Source organism: Columba livia, chromosome 1 (genome assembly GCF_036013475.1).
Source record: "Columba livia isolate bColLiv1 breed racing homer chromosome 1, bColLiv1.pat.W.v2, whole genome shotgun sequence".
In the NCBI taxonomy this organism is placed as follows: Eukaryota; Metazoa; Chordata; class Aves; order Columbiformes; family Columbidae; genus Columba; species Columba livia.
In genome coordinates this window covers 96,067,094-96,088,205 of record NC_088602.1, presented here as the reverse complement: position 1 = coordinate 96,088,205, position 21,112 = coordinate 96,067,094, and the positions used below count along the sequence as shown (strand labels likewise).

The 21,112-nt window shown below is 40.9% G+C and overlaps 1 protein-coding gene across 3 annotated transcripts in view; it reads right to left on the bottom strand.

Annotated features, from left to right (window-relative positions):
* UMODL1 (uromodulin like 1) overlaps nt 1-20,806 on the bottom strand; it is a 75,670-nt gene extending 54,864 nt beyond the window's left edge. For 2 of the 3 annotated variants that reach the window (XM_065068535.1, XM_065068544.1), the window contains exon 1: nt 274-20,806. The gene's annotated coding sequence lies outside the window, so the exon portion shown is untranslated. The remainder of the gene's footprint in view (nt 1-273) is intronic. The other variant, XM_065068538.1, reaches the window with a different exon arrangement.
* Nucleotides 20,807-21,112: the final 306 nt, after the last annotated feature.

Sequence of the window (21,112 nt, the reverse complement as noted above, 5' to 3'; positions counted from 1 at the left end):
ATGACTTGGCTCATGCAAAGAAAAGGAGTAAACACAATATGTTATTTTATGAGAAGCTGACACTGAATTATCAAAAATCCCAGGTACAGTTCTTGGAGCTGAGGCAATGTGTTCAGAGCAGCACTTAAATACATGCAGCATTATTGTAGACTGTTTCATATGGATGAAAGAGCCAGATGTAAGGGAGGTGGAACCACAAACCCTCCCATCTGTGTACATTCAGAATATTGCTTCTGTAAAACACAGTTGGGCAAACATCATGTTAGTACTCACAAGGTAAGAGAGCTGGTGCCCTGGAGAATATGTGGGGCCAACAGGGGAGTTGCTGGATGGTTCAGACCCTCTGGCAAAGCACAAAGCCATGTAGCTCCATGTAGTGTTGAGGCACTTGTGAGCTGTTCTTCTGGCTTGGAAAATAAAACAGCAAACTCATCAGGGGAAAAAAAAAAATAACGCTTGCCCAGACTTCAACTGAAAAATGTTTTTGCAAAAAATGTGGAAATGGGTAGAGGAGAGGATTTCAAAAGCAACAACAACAAAATTGTTTTGGAAACATTTCTGCTATGTCTAAGGAGAATGCGTACATCAGCACCTCTTCTCCTGCACGCTCTAGGAGGCCTACTCAGGCTGTATCCCCCCCTTGCACCTTTTACATCCCACATCGGCACAGAGAGGCAACAGGGATACCCTGACTGTAGGTTGTACAGAGGATGCCATCTGACTTAAAAACCCCACTAATAATTTTTTTAAAATAAAAAAGAAGGAAAAAAAAAAAAGGGGGGAGGCGGGGGGTAGGGGAAGACAAAAAAAAAACTATAAAAGGGGGAAAAATAAAAAAAAGAAAAAAGGGGACTTGAGTCAGTGAAGTTCAATTTGCATGGTCTATTATTTTTTTTTTAAACAATCTAAATTTTCTGGAAAAAATATCTTGATTTAAGTTTTCCAGCTAGCACTCACAAGAAAGATCTTTAGCCCTTAAAAATGACTTGGTACCTCTGAAGAATTGTATGTCCTGGCCAAAGTCAGATGTAGGTAATTCCAGACTGGCAGCTGAATTGGATTGCATTTGGGGTCTCTTGTTTACAACCCTATATTGCTGGATAGGGTTGCCGTATGTCTTAAACAGCTGCTGCTTTCCAAAGTTAGCTATAAAACAAATGTCATCATCTTCACCACTGAGGACTTCAATGACTGAAGTACAATCCTCCAAATTGGAGTAAAGGACTAACAACCCTGTTCTAAAAGACTTAAGTATACAAGCTCATCTTTAGGACTGTTAAAAAATATGGATAAAACTTTGCATATTTTACAGCTCAGTCTTATGGCTGGCAGCTGGAGCAGGCTTATGTTCAGGGTGAGGTAACCAACAGTGAGTTGCAACTTTATTGTAGTAGAGAACGAAATGGTTCCTAAATACAGAATACGCAGGACTCCCCCTTTCAATCAAAACTGTAAGTAAATCAGTTGGCGTTTAATTGAAATAAGAAACAGATACAAAAGTCATGTATTTCAGGATTTACCTTGTAATTTCCAAATTCTTTGGGGTTCTGGTTCATATTTGCATTATTTCTTCACTGTTGCAAGCATTTGGCACAGAGCAACTTAGCTTTTTAGCAATGCAGAGACTGGCAGAGGCCACCCAGACAATTAAGTATGCACCCTATGTCCTGTACAACCATTTTCACATCTTTCAGACATATTCTTGCACTGTGTTAACTGCAGTAAGTTTAAGATGATGCATTGCAGGCAGTAGCATGTGCTCTTTCTTCATATTCCAGCAGTTGCTGTAATGAGTTGTGCTTACTCAGCACAAGTCAATACAGATTCTGCAGGGAAACTAAATAGATGCATCGATTGTTTTGGAAAACTGACCACCTGCGTGTGCACGGCTAATTACACAAAATTGTATTTCTAATAACCATTGGTGTATTTAATAGAAAAAGTTTGGGTCTCTTTTCCCCTGTTCCTTTCAACCAGGTGCTGCTGTCTTAGGACCCCAGTGCAAAACTGGCTTTTGCTTTGGTGGTGGGGAAGGTCAATGGAGAGGAAGGGAGAAAGAGATGTTTTGTGGAACAGAAGTGCTGGCTGTGTGGTGCTGGTAGTGAGCTGGAGTGCAGTCTGGAAGAAGCTCCTCACAGTCCTCCTGCCCCAGTCATCTGGAGCTGATCAGTTCTCCTGGCTCTGTTGTTTATATTTTCTGCAGTTACATTCGTAATGTCTGAATTGATCTAAAGTATGCAACTTACAAAAAGAGCTGTGCCAATAAAAGCCATGTCAAAGCTGATTAATGAATACTTTTACAGCATTCAGAAACAGATTTTTAGAGATCAGATTTGACTCTCCTAGACTGTACTATCAGTAACTGGGTTATTGTAGCTGACAACAGGCTTTCTCATCATAATTTTTAGGCATTTATTTCTTTAGACAGATTCACTTTTGATTTAATTAGTCACTTAAAGGATCCCAATTTTCTTTAGGCTAGGAGTTTGACACAGAAAGGTCAGTTGCTGGAACATTTCTAATTGCTTTGCGATATTTTGTCTGTGAAGTACTATTTCAGATGCCCAAAATGGTCATGATGTTTCAAGACAGACTGGTCTGCATGCAGGAAACAAGACTGTGCCCTTGGGCTCCATGGGAGTCTAACAGAATCTGGTCTGTGCTCCAGAAGGCAGCACACCTTCCCGTAGATGTACAGGACCCAAAGCTCGAGAACCTTTAAATCATTTACCCTGACTTCTCAGAATAAGCTGTCAGTAAATTTATCCCCGGTCTTTCTTCCAGACTCACCATTTCAATCCGATTACAGCTTGTCAGTCTGAGAAATCCCAGACTGTGGCCTCAGAAGACTGCAAATGGATGGAGGTGCCACCAGTCCTACAGATCTCACAGTGGAAATAAACTGGTCTGAGTCAGGAACACAAAGGCAAAACTATGCTGCAAGCTGCCAAAGAAGGTGACAAGAAGTCCAGATGAGACCTGATTTCCACCTGACTTCTGCTCCACAACAGCATTTCCTGATGGCTGTGACTCCCAGGGAATTTTGTCTCACCATCAGGGGAGTCTTAAAAACTGCCCCTGCTATGACATTTCAGATGTTTAGTAAGGCCTGAGCTCAAGCTCAATACCTTAGTGAGGCATTGCTACAATTTTTTTCTCTTTTCCACTCCTGATCTTTGCAAAGCCTGTAGAAACTTAATTGTCTTTGAGCCTGAAGATGATCTGTCAAAACTGGCTTAAATCGATCAGCAAGGCCAAAAGGTTTTAGAAGAGAGGAACAGGCTGACTGTGCTGGTTTGACTGAAAATGAGTTTATTTTCTTAATGTAGTTAGAAACCTTTCTTTTCCGTAGCTAGCATGGTCATTATTTGGACTTAGTTTAAGAACAAGAACACCCCAGGACAGAGTTAATGTTTTTAATTGCTCTGGTCTGAGAGCCAAGGACACTCTGAGCTCTGCCCACAGGTGTGAGGCAGCGAGGAAGGGGGACATGGATGGGGCAGAGCTTGACTGACATCCAGACTGATCAATGAGAGTATTCCATCCCATTAGTGTCACGCTTCATTTTTAAGGAGAGTCGGGACTTTCCACTCTCTCTCATGTTCTCTCCTCTCTCTATTTGTTGAAGCCAGGACAGTTGAGGGGAGTTCTGTTTGGGACTTTCATTATTTTGGCTTTCTTTTTTTTTTTTTTTTTCCATCCTGCCATTTTGCAGAGGCCTCTGGGCCTTTCTGCCTTTTTCCCTCTTCTCTCTCCGGCATTGGCTTTGGGACCAGGTGTTGCTTCCTGGGACTGGATGCTCAGTGTGGACAGAGTTTGTGAGGAACTGCTTTGATTATCTTTTATTTTATATTCTATTTCTATTTTATATATATATGGTTACTAGTAGTGTATTAGTATTCTGTTGTTTTATTAAACTGTGTTCATCTCAATCCCAGTTTCACCCTTCCCTTTCAATTCTCTCCTCTACTTGGGGGGCAGGGGGAGTGAGGGAGTAGCTATCATGGTTATATTGCTAGCTCAGGTTAAACCATAACACTGACTTAGCCAGAAGTAATATTTTTGCAGCCGAAGACAAAACAAAATAACTAACTTCTGCCATCAGGATACAAACTTATTCCAGCTTCTGAAAACTAAATACATATAACGGACACCTTAATGTCTACTCCCTACAGAGAACTGAACTTCTCAGAAACTTCAGCTATTCAGCTGTCAGAGTTAAAATGCTAGTCCATGATTCTAGGGACTTCCCTGCTCCTGCCAGGGACTCCTTGTGCAGCCACAAGCAAGTCACACAGGTCAAATCTGCCACTGCAATGAAGTCATGGTAGGGGAAGAAAGCCTAGTATTTCAGACCTCATGAAAGCCACAGCTACAATACTATAAATACACTTCTGCTTATATTACCTGAGAAAAAAGTAGAACAGAAAAAGCACTGTTTTGCCAGATTATGCTGGGCCTCTACTAGGATGGCCAATTTTTTGAAGGGGGTCCTTTTTTCCATGATCTTGAGATGCATATCCAAAGAGTAGAATAGTAACACTTGCTTATTTTGCTGATATGTTTCAGCAAAAAACACATTGAAGTTGAAGGGATATACACAAATGACAGTAAAAAACTATTCACTTACAGCCCTAAGAGCTGTTCCTCAGGAAAATCTTCGCGTTTTGTTTTTTCCCTGAACATGCATGAACTGTTTTAAAGTGACTCATGAGGAAAAAGTTCTTATTGGTAACAGAAGGAAAAAATATGAGTCAGGCGGAGGTCATGCTGAACCCTTGCCTGGCCTTGCTCCTCTGACTGAGCACCGGTTGTGCAATCTCAGCACAGAGAAGCTCTTGTTTGCTCCAGCGCTTTGATGGCCTGGTCCCCATCCCAAAACCGAGTTTGGTACCAGATGAGACTGATGATCACACCTCATACGTGATTTAGCAGTGCTGCAGGGAAGTAAATCCCATCTAAGACATTTTGTAAGCATGCTTCTTGTTTTTAACTCTGAAACCAGGCATTCTTGAAAGAAAGCAGTCTGGGCGGTGGGTATTGCCCTTTGTTTATGAAGGCCTACTTGGATGAAAAGTCAGAGGGTCTCCTGCTCAGCAACCCCCGCATGGGGTGCATGGGCCAAGTCCACCTGAAGGTCCCATTCAGCAAAGAGCATCATGTCTGACCTGTATCAGCACTTGGTGATGGGACCAGAGACCCTCCTCACTGGCTGGACCACTGGCTCCCTGCCACAAAAGACCCGGAACAGAGCACCAACACCCACCTCACACCTCCTTGTTGACCTGGTGCCACGGGACTCAAGACATACAACATCCTGCAGACACCAGTGACAAGCCCACAGATGGGGCCAGGCTTCACAGGTTTGTGCCAGCGCCACTGGCTCTAACCCATTTTTGACTGAAGGCATGTGCTGCTCCTCTTGGAAGAAGGATGACTTCCCACTTCTTAGCCCACCTAAACCCATCCAACATGCAGCCAGGATATGGATAGGAAGGACAGAGGACTGTGCATGCAACTGGGAATTCCCCTAGTGAATCCACCTCTTGCACACACATGCAAAACCTGCCTCTCTTAAGCAGATTTGAAGTGCAAAATCAACCAACCAAAATACACAATCTGCTTTTCACTGTTGGTCAAAATAAGATTTCACCCTTACTTTCAGCAGATACAGAGACATACAGACAGACCCAAATACACATTTCTGATGGGAGATTTTTCTAAATGTTTGAAGAAGGTAATTTATGGCCCAAACTCTAGAAAATGTTTCACAATTTGTGTAAGATCTTTTATTGATGCATTAGATTTGAATGTTTATAGGAAGCTCCTCACTTCAAGGGACCTAAAGGAAAATTGCTTCCATGTGCTCCTGAGACAACTCAGTTAAAAGCAGAGAAGCTCACGAAGGGAGAGGAACTTTTCAAAGCAGAAAAACTGGACTGGAAGAAGCTACTATACAGACAGGGTGAGTGATGGCACCCCACTTTTGCTGTGTGAATACTTCAGGAGAGGTTTGCAAAAAAAACAGCACATTTTGACCTGGTTAGAAGGTACAAACACTTGAACAGATTTGTTTAGAAGAAGGAACGCAGTAAGTTGTTTTGGGGAGGTGTATTGCTGCTTCTTTTCATCCTGTTAATACCTGTAATTGTGATCATCCCAGACAAGCACTGTATTACTAAGTACAAAGGAGGCAGGGAGCTTTTCAAGTGGGTGGAAAACCACCAAATGACTAAAACACCAAATGATCAAAACCAATATGGAGTGGAAGTTTGGGGTAAAAGGAAGTTTGGGCTGCAAGAAAAAGAATAAAATTTTTCAATCTGTCTGCCAAAATGTACTGACCAGACAAGTTATGAACCCAAATCTGTGCCTCTGAGGGAGTCTGAACAAGCAGAAAACTCACCGGTTGTTTCAGAGATCTCACTTCACACAGTGAGGAAATGCTTTCCTTTTTTCTTCTTCTTTTTTTTTTTTTTCCTAAGAAAATCCTGGCCTGCTGTGAAGTGTTACTGTTGTTTTGAAATTACTTCTGGTTTGAGATGGATACTAAAATGCCAGTGTGACGAAAATCAAGGCATCTATAGGTTTTCCACACCCTTGCTCATAACCTTCCCCCAAATAAAGAGTACAAACAACTTGCAAGAACCCCTGCACCAGGTGTCTGTCAGAACCAAGCCAAGTCTGAACAAACAACCATACTTGCCCAGAAGGCATTACAGGGCTAAACCACCCTCTGAATTACTCAGCAGGAGGCTATTACCATCCTGCTCTGACTCTGCATTTCCACACATACACATTCACGATGGTTTCACCTATCAAGTGACTTCTGCCATCTGAAGCATCTGTTGAGTTCAAGATTTTGCTCAAAGGAGAGCAAAGCTCCAGCTTGCACAGTGTTTTCCAGCACGCTTGCATGATCTATTCCATCAGTACCTGTGAATTAAGTAATGGAAGAGTGGAATTCTAATATTAGCCCATGGGACTCTCACAAGGGGGGCACTTTCCAGTACTGTGCAGCCAGAAGGAAGCCTCCATTCTCAGAGTGTGAGTTCTACATTATACTGGGGAAGAACAGTGCTCCATCTCAGCAGAGTTTCTCAGCACTCATATTTCCACTTTTGATGCCAGGAAAACTGCTATTCTTTCTGCACCCTCTCCTACACGCAGTCCCTGCCTCAGTGAGATAGCACAACCTGCTTTGCCAGGTAATCAAGAAAAAAGAAATTCCTACCTCCTAACAGCATTCACTGCTGCCACAAACATTGGCAGTTTCTCTACAATACCACAGTGCTGAACAGGGGGCTAGAAATCTAAATGCTTGGTTTGGAATAAAGGTTATATTGCATCACTGGCTTGGTGATCCATAAAAGCAAAAATCGATCACCACTTCTGCAAACCTCATCAGGAAAAGGAGAGATGTCTGGCACGGAAGTCTGATGTTTGGAGCACAAAGAGACTTCACACCAGGTTTTGGCATTCTCGGGTGAAGAGAGATATGTGGTCATGCACTGTAAAATAGAAGAAAAATAATTTTCTTGATTTTTCTCTCCTTCCAGTTTTCAGACCACAAAAACCCCAGCTGAAATTATCTCACTCTATTTAACTAAAAAAAAAAAAAACAAAACAAACACATTTTGCCAGATATTGAGGCTTGGTATTTAAAGATGCTTTTCAAAATGTTTATTGCCTTGTGAAAACAGTGGGTTATTTACTGAATCTGTTCTGTACCCTTAATTAGCACAAACGCCAGTAGGGAAACTTCCTGCGTGCTTTTCTCCCATGCTGACCTTCTCCATGAGAAAAATTCCCTAGTGAAAATAGATTTTAATTCCCTCCTTGAAATCAAACATCTGGCTTTGGTTAAGGAGGCACATAACCCTGTCCTTTATGATATTTGGACTGCAAGTGTTCTGGAGCAAGGAGCATTTTCTTTGTTATCTGCTGCTGAAAATGACAGGGCCTTCACTTCATGGCTATAATAATGACAATGCTATCACTGAAGGATGATGAGAACATGATTGTTGTCACGATTAACATTCGTTTACCATTCAAATGCCAACTATAAATATCAGCACACATATTCCATCACTTTTCATCATTGTAATTAATTTTTATCATTAATTTTCTATCATATTCTTAAAACTACTGAATACACTGACATCAGTGCTAGAATTTGATGCTTCCACTAAGATGTGGCAAGTATGTTTCCTTACCAGCAACATAGAAACCTCATGCTGTGGAAGGACACAGAGAAGTATCCTCATGGTAACAAGTATATCTGTATGATAACAAGGGTCCAGTAAGAAAAAATTATAACGTGGTCCACAACCAAAGCAATATTTCCATGTCAAAAATGGCATGGCTGAGGCAGTTTTGCACTCTGAAGAGCTGCAGTGAATGACAGAAAGCAGCCAAATCCTCAGCAAACTGCCTGGGGTTTCATATGGCACAAGGGTGAGATAGACCTGGAAAAATGGGGTCCGTGTAATTCTCTGGTCCTTGGGGCACAGAAAGGAGGAACAGTCAGAACATTTTTGCCTTTAGAATGCTGCTGAAACACTCTACAAGAGAGATATGATTAAAAGGAGCTAAAGGCAAATTCCAACAACAGTGGTATTACCTTTCCTTTTGCTGTGCCAAATACAAAAATGGAAGGTCTGGCTTCTTTTTTTAAAGCAAACATCTGAATTTTTAACTGTCATGTGCCCACATTATGCAACTACCCAGTCCCTAATTAAATGGGCTGAATTTCAATCTAGAGTTGTCTAAAAATAAATTTTGGAGGGCTGCTTTCCCAAAAGGGCAAGGGTTATGCACATAAGTCAATATCCACTTAGAAAATATTTTCTGCATTCCTACAAACAGCACTGATGACTATCCAAGTACAAAGGTCTTTTTAATCTAATTTGCTTTTAGGTCCTCTTCTGTCTTTCCCTTTTTACATTCTATCAGTCTGGATAGTAAATGCAGATTAATGTTTTGCTCAGGGTTTTTTCTTATCATGTCTCTGCCATTATATATATGTATTTTGGTTGGACTCGATCCTGAAGGTCTCTTCCAACCAAAATGACCCTATGATTTTATATACATATATGCTTATACTCACACACAAACATACGCACATGTATATATAAACAGAAACCTACAGGTACATGCATGCATACATACATACATGTATATACACACATGCAAAAATACAACCATTTCAAGGGGAATTCTATTGATTCAACAGTGTTAATATCCAAATTCAAAATGATGGAACTATACCAGTCTGTTGAAACTTGATCTTACAAAACCCATTTTTCAACCACGACTGTTACACTCTTTAAGCGCCACAATTTATACAGAAAGCAACTGTGAAAAGGAAGGATGGGTTCTGGCACAGGTAGATGAGACAAAGGATGAAAAAAAGGAACAGTGGTTTGCATTACAGTCTCCTGCAACTGTGTGCAATTGGTGAGGAGGGAAATGGCTCCCTGTGCACTGGACGCTTGAGCTGGATGTTGCAAACACCCTCTAGAAGCTTTTATCTATCAGTTTAGTTTAAGCCTCTGTCCTTAACAAGTCTTTACATGCGCACCATAAAGGCAAGTCCCATAGCACCTTATTAACTTGTTTATTCTTTTCAGCTCTCTGCATGCGAGCTAAATCACATTGTGCAATTAGCTGTATGAAAACAAATGAAACGTATTTTGGTTTTGCGTGTTCAAGGATCAGTTAAAAATATGTTCTCTTCCAAAAGTATTAGATGGAGTAACTTAGGATCAGTTTGATGTCTGAAGTATTTTACTGTACTATGAAAAGAAACTGCTGCTGAGGTTATGTTTAAAACCATTGAGATAGTGAAAAAAAATCTGTGACTCGAGCAATGAATTCTCATTATTTGGACACCTTCGTCTTCTTTCCTTTAAGAACAAAATAATTCATTGTTTTTAGGAGGTACGTGTGACGGGGTGGTATAGACATGCCACAAAGTTCATCCTGTAGCATATTAATATTTTTTCCGTTGAAAAGTCTTGCCTCCAAATTTTAGTGTTCGAGTGATTCAATTATTAGCAACTCCTTCTGGCAAATAAAAGGCTGCACATCTCATCCATGTTACATGACATTTATTTGTAAGGGAAAAGGAAAGAGACAGTTACCATGTAAACAAAAGAAAAACAAGAACAAAATCTCACTCGCTCAGTTGAGCTCATCACCAGCTAAGCCTAATTTTGATTAGCTCTCCCATCAACAGCAGGACCCGCTCTAACAGAATTTACCATAAAAGGAGATTTGGGGATTTACTGTTATCAGAGGGATTGACCAAATGTTAAAATACCAATGGTGAGAAGAAACTCAAACTATTTGAAACTGTTAATTTTCGCATGCATTTGTTTTCTAAATGCGTAATAGGTCCACCGTGGCTGTTATCAGAATGGCTCTGCGTGATTTATTTCATTATCTTCTTCATGGGGTCAGTTCATACAGGTCTATTTCAAGTGTTAATGTAGTCTCCAAAAAATGCAGATTGAAGGCATATGCTGGGTGTATTCCAGGTCACAAAAAAAAAAATTATCCCAGCCCAAGAAAACATGAAGGTTTTTGCCCTCCTCATATCAGTATGTTCCAGGAGAACAAAGACATTTCACTTGTCCTTCTTACTGCTGGGAGACTAATACAATCACAAAAATGTCCCAGTCCTATGAGTGATGGTAAATACTGTTGTTCAGGGGAGCATGCAGCAGCTTACTTGCCTGAAATCTATGATGGAACTGGGGTTTTCATATTCTTCTGTCAAGAACAGATCATTGTGGGTGTACAAGGTTCCCTTTAAACGAAATCACACATACTGTATGGGTAATAAAATGTCATCTAGATATATCTTAGAAAGACTTGTAGTCCTTGAAGAAATGGGAAAAGAACTTTGCATACCTTGTGAAGACAGGATTATTTAAAAGAGTACTCAAGAATAAACTAAAATTTAAATTATGCTATAATAAGCTATTTAGAATAAGTTCAGGTTAATTCCCACTAAAAATAAGTGGAATGCATTTGAGAAAACATAAGGGTATCTTTCAGTATGTATTTATGGAAATATAGAAAGAGGAACAGAAACTTGGGTCATAAATTTGCCAAGATGAATTGAAGGTGTCATTAACGTTTGCTCTCTCTGTATGAGCCATGGGTTCTTCCTCTTGGGGGAATCACAGTGGAAAACTGTAAACACATTTTTCTGCACAGCATCATAAAATAAACTCCCAGCTCTGTATTCAGCGGTGAAGATATTGCCAGGCAACAGGAGACGATTGCTATATCCTGAGAGAATGCCCTGAATTTATTATTTTTAGGTCATCCCTTAGTGACACAATGCAAAGTTTTGCCTGGGTTTTTTTCCAATGAGCCTATACTTGAAGCTAAACAGATGTCCAGAAACTTCAGCAGATTAAAAAAACAAAACAAAACACAATCAAATCTCTTTAATTCGCTAAAATCTGTAGCTATCAAGTGATAACAATCAGTATGCAGTTTAGCAGGAATTAATAGTATGGCTATGCCCACTCAACATTACCTTCCAGGATGTGCTACTCAGAGCTTCAAGAAGACCTGCGAGGGCCAGTTCCCCGCTGAAGCTTTTCCACAGGCTTCTGACACACCGCCATACCTGTGGGACATGCACATGCAGTGGCACAACCTCCAGATAGGAACCTGGTCTTGATGACAAGGAAGCCACCATAACCCTCAGCAAATTTTTCCAGTGATTAATAATCTTCACTGTTAAAATAACCCTGCCTCTTTCTTGAAGTTACAGCTTCCAGTCCTGGAAGCCTGTCAGGTTTTTTGCTATAATTACCTTTTTTCTTTGGAGGAAATGCTCCTTGCTTTCCTATATTCTTTTAATTGGAGAGGAGATGATTTTGAAAGGTTCAAGCCTTTCAAGCAAGCAAAAAAAAAGGTAAAACTCTATCCGAAGCTGTCAATTCAGTGCAGGGTTAATGAAGGCCTTTATGGACTATTCACATGCAGAGGTGTATTACATGATCATAATAGTCCTCTTTAACTTCAGAATTTAAAAATCCCAAACAGAGAGTTCTGTGTCAGTAGTAATGACAAATGACTTCATTTTCAAATGCTTCTTTTAAAATTTAAATGCATACATCATCTTTTAACATAAATCTACTAACAAAGTGGAATCATAGATGGCACTTTAAAATATTAAACACTTTGACGTTCATAATTCCTAATGGAATTATATTTTCTTCACCACTGGCTAAAAACACATTTCCAACCAGATTTTTCAGCTTAGGTGGCAAGGGGTAATCTGTTAAGCTATAGTTAACTACAACACTTGCAACAGCCTCTCCATACACACCAGCTGCACCAAACAGACATATGGAGGCGGAATTAGGTTGATCCCAGTTTCTAATCACTGTACACAGAAACAACTGCTGTCCTTGTGTTGGTACACACTGAGGTGGAGGGTTGTTTCTGGTGGCTGAGGGCACACCTTAGTGGGAAAAGGTCAGAGCAAGAATTAAAGCAACCACGTCACCCTCTGTGTGCTGGGACCTGCTGCTAAAAATGAGTAGCAATAACTGCTGACGTAGTATCTGAAATACTCAGCAAACATGCTGGTCCAGGACATCTCCCAACATGCTTTGCCTGCAAGGGTTGTTGCAGACACCTGGGTGTACCTTAAAACAGCATGAAAAGTCATGAGGACTTTCCTCTGAGCTAACGCATGGCTAAAGAAAATAAGTCACATTTTAGCAGCAGAGTGAGTGAAACCCTCCAGCTCACTCCCTGAAAAGCTGTAGTGTAGTAAAGATAAGAAGAAAGAAACCACCCAGGACTGAGGAAGGTGAGGAGGGGAAAGGGAGGGAGGCAGACAGGAAGGAGTACGTTGTTAGAAAAAGCATTTGCCAATTCCACACAGACTGTAATGCCTCTAAAAGTCTAAATTGAAGCAATGGAAATGTAGAAGCAGAAATGCAGAGATGAACCATTTGACCTAAAATAGAGGGAATGCTGAAACATATAAGAAAGTGTGTCATTTTAGCTTCAACAGCAAAATAATTACAGATATAATCTTTCAAAAACGTTTGGCCAACAAAAACTACAAGACAGTATTGGTTACTATAGCTATCCAGGTGCAGCAGAGAACTCACCTATGACAAGCTATAGTTTGAAATGGACAGGTCCGCCCTCCTGCAGCTCTCATACCCAAAAGCCAGGCAACACCCAAAGTACCACAGATGGCAACCAGTCTCCAAGGGTGACATCGTCAGTTAAGGATACAAAATAATCTAAAGATCAATGGATGTCAAGTATGTCATGAATTATAGAATCTCCTCTCACTTTCTCTCTTCCAGATCAGTGTTGAACTAACAAAGAAAACCAGACCACAAAGTAACTCTCATTGCAAAGTAGGTCTGCAGTAGTTCTGAAGCAATAGAGAAGTTTCCAATGCAGAGAGCCTGCAGATATTGCCTGGACTTTTACAACCCTAATTTAAACAAAAAAATGTCAGCTAGAGGGGGAAAAAACACATATCCAGGCAGCTGAGCAGCCTGACAGAAAGGAGAGGACAGAATTTCTGTTCCACATCCCACGTTTCTGCAGATTCATGGGGAAAAAATATGCCCCTTCACTAACTCCAGAGTCCATTGACAAGACTGCAGGCATCAGATTCCTCAACCACATATGTCAGGGTTTAAGACTAGCTCTAAATCATTCAAACCTTTCCTGTCCCCTACCCTGGAAAACACTGAACTAACCTACTCTGTGAGTGTGTCAGGTTCCAGCAGCAATTCCCCCACGCGCCCTCCTGACAGCATGGCACCCCTGCTTTCTCCCACTTTGACTACCTCAATTTTTCACATAGAAAGGGAAAATTGAATTTTCACCAGGTTCTCTCCAACAAGCAACTTCCCTTTTGTATCTAAAGACAAGTTTAATACTACTTTGTGCTAATTTGGAAGTAGGAGGAGATCTTAAGAGGAGAAAGAACAGTCGTGCACTGAAATGCAATAACTAGGTCCTTCCACACCACTCTGAGACTCTCACTCTTTTTCTGTGCTTTAATTAGCCATCTGATAAGTGCCACCATCTTCTCATCCAGTGTCAAAATATATCTGCATAACCTTAAAGCCAGTTTCAACCTAGGGACCAATGTCAGACTAAGATTTCTCTAGTCCTGAGCCATCAGATATGATATCTAGCGAAATGTCTTCTCATTCACGCACTACAAACAATAGTGCTTCAGACATACAAACACCACAAAGTACAAAAATAAAAAAACAGTTTAAAGACAGGTTTGTCAGCATGTATTTTGCTATAATTCTGTTTAGCTTCAAAATTTGTGCAAAAAAGTATCTGACACTAGTGTCTTGTGGCAATGAATGTCACATGCATTATAATGCTACAGCTTCACTGCCGCCTGCCCAAAAGGACATTAATTGCAAGGTGAAAGTCCACAGTTTCAGCAAAATTGGCACTTAGATACTGTGCAGTGAGACACGTGCAGTCCACACGCATTTGCACCACCACACAACCCCAGCTTGGACTGGAGAACCGAGGCACATTGCCCAAGGTCTCCCTTGCTATCATTTGCACCTCACTGACCCCAGCCTTTTCTAAACCTGATGCCAAGTGAGGATTCTTGGTGAGAGACCTCCTGCCTAGCTAGCTGTGTAGGGACCTCCCTTGGGTCTTCAAACTTGGACTAAAACTCTGGGTAGTTTGCCATTAAAAAAACCCTCTTTTTAAAGTGCTGGGTTGGGGATTTTTCATGGAGTTTGTTTGTTTGTGGGTTTTGTTTGTTTGTTTTTTCTCCCCAAGAAGTCCCACGACAACACCAACGGAGATGCTGTAAGAAGTCACCGTACTGTGAGGAGCCTGGCAAGCAAAGCAGTGCAGCTCATGTGTGATTTTACCACTGGAGTTGTCTTCAACCAGAAACACTTACCCTGTGGATCTCCAGTAAGTATTCCAGTTTTGCTGGTCATGTGCAGTCCAGAGCTATGATCCCTACCAACATAACTAAGAGAATGACGCTGGAGAGAGAAATGACGGAGGGGAAGCCAATTGTGTAATGGCGTGACCAAGTTGTGCCTCTTCACATTCAGCATCCAAAATGACACGTAGACATAACGCTGTGTAAACACACGTACCTACCGAATGCCTGGAATATAACACATTACAGCCTGTATAGGCCCCAAGCAAGATGCTCATACTGGAGAGGCGATCAGCTTCTCTGCTGTTCACATATAATTGGCTCATATATAACAAACTGCCATAGGGAACTGGGGGGAAGAGCATCAAACAGCCAGGTGAAATGGCCTCTTTCAGAGCACTGTGCCTGTACTTCAGAACTGTAAAGCAACATCCTCATTCTGCTTTGGGTCTGAACTCATTGTGCAAAGAACATAATTGGACAGCACAGAATAGACAATAATAAATTCATCCAGTAGCGTGAATATAAACACATCAATAATTCAGTATCTTGGTTATTTCTGCCATGCCATTTGAACTTTCTACTTATTAACGAATACATCAAAATGGAGATGACATCAGTAAGAGTGCACAGGTCATAGACCTGCAAAAGTTGACCTATAGTTATTACAGGGAAGTATTTCTATATTCATGGCCTGAAAGCAAGTTTCAGTTCTTCATCTGAAATTGTGGTCATGTCTTTATAGTGCACACAAAGGCATGAGAATAAGTTTGACGTTTTTATAAATTGCAAACTCTCCTCAGAATACGCATTTTATAGTCTAACGACCAGTAGGTTAACATCACACATGAAATACCTTAGTGACACAACAGCACCCTCAAGTATAGTACATGCACACACAAAAAAATAGCTTTTTGGCTACAGAAACCAAAAAATACCATCTAGAAATAACATTTATAGCACTATTTGATGGAACAAAGAAATGTAGATGCAATTTTTCAGCAAGTTTATTGCTTTACTATTCAGTAAACCTACTTTACTTCGCAACTTTCACATTTTTTACTTGATGAGAACTTACCCCAAATCACTGCTAACATTTGGATAAAATCATCTTAAAAGAAAAATAATCTATTCAACACACACCACATTTTCCAGCATCTTAGCAATGCACAAACACAAATGCACTTGCTGCAACTCTGAAAATTGCTATCCATCTCTGCGTAATCTCTAAGCCCAGAAGACTGTTGTTTGAGGTCAAACTGTCTGATTGATACTGAGGAATTAAAGCATCAAGCTGACTTTTTAAATATACCATAGCACTAATAGCTCTTTGTTGTTCTCTCTGATTCACTTATATAAACCTTCTAGAGAACTGACGCTACAGTAACAGTGTTTCTGCCAGGAAACTTGATCCCTAAAGCCACATTTAGAGGAAAAAAAGGACGACAAACATAATTATTGTACTAAAGCAAAACTTCACACTATCATTCCACTTATTCTTCCTGCAAATAAACTTTGCTAAACATCAACAAAAGCCTGAGCCTTTGTTTTTTCATAACATGCGCAAGACACTTCATTTTTCTTTGCTTTTCCTTGCTTGGAGTTGGCGTACGAACAGAATTATAGAATATGTTTGCCATATCATCTGTCTTTCCATTTGCTTTTTGACAGAATTTCTTTACATACAGTTTGTCTAAAATAAGGAGCCAGGATGTGCACACTTGTAACTAGGAAATCAAAGCCACTTTTCAATATTGTCTTACACACTTCCACTGCAATCAGAATACTCAGGATTTTATTTTTAGAAGACTCAGGCACTGAACTCCAGCTGAAGTTAATCAGAGCTGTGAAAACTGGTAACATGAAATTATGCCCTACCTGCTGCACTGTGACAAATTTTGTATTTCAGTTGCTCCTGCGGCTTTTTATCAACATGTTTTGTTGATAAAACACCTATGTTTGGCTTACTAGTTGCAAATTAAGATACATTACTCTTTTAAACAACAATCATAGTACCATGACCATCTGCCCACTTAGGAGAATGCATACTTCAATACTTGTATCAATTTTTTTTTCTCTGAATCATTGTCAGACCTGTGGAACTATCACCTTTTTTAAGTAGGTATGTGTTTTCTACTACTTAGCAGTTTTCTAGGATAATATTGCTATCTGGCTTGTTGTTGTCTGCTAGTGTTTACCTGAAACTGTCCAAGCTGTTTGGCATGTGGATTCTGAGTGGAAAATATTAACTAGATTAGATTATGCAATTTGCAGAAGAATGAGGGTGACAGCTAAAAAAACTCAAGACTTGGCACTCACAAACTGCAATACCAGGAATGACGACGGTTTTACATTATACTGTATTATAGTTATTTTCCTGGTAGGAAATGTAAGTCTTCACAAGGAGTCTTATCTGTGCACCTTACATCACACTAGTTACAAACACACTGTGATTTTTGTAATATACTCATTGTGTCTCTTACTGCCTGGTTTTCTCTCTGAATACTGATACATATCTGTACTTCCGTGACAAGATAAGTGACAGGTTTTAACTAGAATAAGTAAAATTTCTTTTTACCTGCTAGCATTTGTTACAGGAGGTTTCATAACAACATAGTGGAATAAACAAACAAAAAATGCAAGCAGCCTTTTCCACACACAGCTGTCAGCAATGGGACACTAGTTAGAAAATTGTGTCTATCTTTGCAAGCCATTGAGTCGCCTATGTTTTGGCAGAATATTTGGAATCGATAAAGCTAGACCTCTTCTGTTTCCAGAAGCATTTGCTGCGTTCAACAGCAGCTCAAAGGAACTGGTTCATTCAAGTGTTTTCTGTGATCACAAGTAACAGCGCTTCACTTCTCAGAAGTCCTGGGATAGCAGCCGGTATCTGAAGGAACAGGGTAGCAGCCACAGCACGTCCTGCAGCACCAGCATTTGCTCCACTGATAAGCTTTTCAGGGCCAACCAAGAGAGGAGGCTGTTTCTTGGAGATTATTTATCTTCCTCTGCAATATGTCCAGAGTTTTTGGTGAGAAACAAGAAAGACATAACATTCTGACCCTTGGTATTGCATTTCTGCTATTACAGCAGCTACGGAAGAACCTCAAAAGTCAGAAAAGTCACGTGGCCTAGGAGGAGGGGATGCGGCAGCAGCATATATTGCTAAAGCTATCAAAGTACAGAGGGAACTCTCTATACAGACACAACTCAGAGAAAATTTACCAAGATTAAACAATGTTAGCATCTACACCTAGTGAAGGTTCCCCCACCAAAACAAAGAAAAATTAGACCGCATGACATTCCTTCAGAGGTGCATTCTTCTTTCTTTAACCTCTCTCCTTCCCCCAAACCAAGCTCTTCTCTGCAAAACTCTCAGCTGCTTATATAGGAGTGTGTAAGGGTATCTGAGATACTTCTAAGGCTCTCTAAAATAAAACAACCTGATATCATTAGTTTTACATTAATCACACAAGGTCCGAGCCTTCACTGAAAAAATTTTAGGGGTCTCTATATAAAAAAGGGCTGACACTTCAGATCTAGAAGACGGCCTAGGTCCAGGATGTGACTTTATTCCAAATATTTTTATATTGAAAATGAAATAAATGTTAGCATTAAAAAACCTAAACTATTCAGAGTACACAACTTGGCCCTACACTGCAATATCTGCATTACAAAAAATAGTATCTTCTCATACTTACAAAACCAATGCAAGTGTTTTAAGTTTTTATGCGTACATTTTCTCACAAAGTCCAAAGTCATAATCATCTGTATTTTTAAAACAGTTTGCTTTACATTCTATGTTTTGCCAGGGTTCGGTTTTTAAGAAAATTGCAGTGATTAGGCTTGTTGGCAAGTAAGTTCAAAAGTTAATCTCAGCAGCTATTGGATACTCTGAATGGAAAGCAAACCTTGTACTCAACAAACATGCATCTGGTAGTAACAGCTGCAACCACACACATCTAGATGAAAAAAATATCAAACTAAGCGCTGCACCGAAGCATTTTAAATAAGGAATGTTTGAAATAAATATTCATAAATAAGTTATTATTGAAGAATGAGAAAGTATTCAAATAATTGTGAATGGTATATTTGACAAAACTAACCTACTTAAAGACAACTTAAACCCCAAATAATTCTACAGCATAAATTCTTTGCCCAGATTATATTAGAATCAAGAAAAATCTGATTTTGGGGGAATTAAGGCACTCATACAACTTTAAGAACACCAAGTCAATCAGACTCAATCACGAAATACAGTCAGATTGACACTTATGTTCCTTTAAACCACAGAATCTTTGAGAATTACGTTCAAAATTTTCTCAAATCATCTGCTAAGGTGAGAACTACAGAGAATAACTGCTCTCTGGTGCCAGTATTATACAAGCCACTACACAGACTGCATTGGAATGGCTGCACTTTCACTGGGGAAACTGACAAATTAAAAATACTAATAACAAATGCCTGCACAGTAAGACAGGCACACTTGTACACCTGTACACATTAAAGGACGCAATTTTTTCAGGAGGGTAATTCCAGCACGGAGGTTCTCCATCTGTGATGCAGGCCCTTTTGGAGAAGTGTGGATCAGAAAACAATTATGCGAGACCAGTTTGTTTCTACTTGGTTAAGAAATAACTGAGTACATACAAAAAAGGTTAGCAGGGCCTTGCTAGATTTCCAAGCTCAGGTTGGTTTCACAAACACTTCACGGTGTTTGCTCCCTTACCACAGCAGACCCTATTGTGGCAGAGCAGTTGTCTGCATACCAGGACAACAAACCTGACCAGGGAACTCTACCAGATGAAACCAAGCAGCTTGGTTGGTTTTCGTGCTGGCTCATCACACAGCCATACTCATGTCAGGACAGAAGCGGCAGTGGCACAAGTTCGTGAATAAAAATCCCTACTCCTTTTACGGGCAGCTTAGCAAGTTTACAAAACCACCAAAAGAGCCAGCAATGAGAAAAATACATCTGGAGGAGACAGAAGAGCTGGACTCAGTGAAATACATTGCCATGTTTCTCACAAGGGGTTAGCCCATTTTCAACAAACCCTTGGCAAAAAGATTTAAACGCAGCACTAAACACATTACAGAGATTCTAGTAGGTGCTTCAGAGTGACTTACGCAGAATATCTAGAAGCAAACTGCGTGTAAACGTGTATGTGGATCAGATGCTAATCTCTAGAATTCGAGATGTCCTAAATGAAAAGATAATGGGCCAGATTAGCTTTCAACAAAAACAAGAGAAATCTTGTAATTCTATTTTAATACTTGTATTTCGACACATAAAACCCTATTCAAGTATTTAATTCAAAGTGGATAAATTCAGTGAGAAGCAAGCCTAAAGCAATGGTAATGTCCCTTGTAATTTTTCAAATCACATCAAGATGAGCAAGTACAGTAGTTACAAAGGGTCTCAGCCAAAATACACCAGGTCCCAAGCATGTGCCTCCCTGCCAAAACTGTGGGTGGACTAGCTTGCGAGGACACCACATGCATGCCACTAGAAATCGAGCTTCTTCGCAAACTGCACTGGAACTTCCCCCATACATTTTAGAAAAATATGGATTAGAATTAAAAACAAAGCAACAAACAAGCACCAAACAAAAAGAAAATAAGAATAAAAAACCAAAACAAACGAAAAACCAACCAACCAAAGCAGAACAAAACACACACACCGCTGCCCCCTCCCCAGTGTGTTTAATTAGGAGACCTGAAAATTAACACTGCCCGCAGAGGTGTCCCCCAATACGCAGGGGGACGCAGTGAGGGGGTGCGGATTACCACGGCAGCACCCTACCAAATCCTACTGCCAGTGTCACCGGCCCCACCACGTTGGGAGTGCGCGGCGCGGGGGAAAGCCAAGGACCTGCCCCTCCGTGACCACCCCCCGCTCCCGCGGCTGCCTCAGTTTCCCTCCCAAACCGCTGGCGGGCGGCGGGCGAGGGCGGCAGCGGGGGACGTGCCGGGGAACTCCGGCGTTCGGCGCCGTCCCCGCCACGCGGCGGCCCGAGCGCGTGAGGGCTCCCGGCGGCCGCGCTACCTGCGGGGGAAGGGCGGCGGGTGGGGGATCCCCCGTAACCGTCCCCTAAACCGCCACCCTCCCCGCCGCGCCAGCGCCTCGCCCCCCGCTCCCCAGCCGGCCAATCGGAGGGCTGCGCACGTGACGAG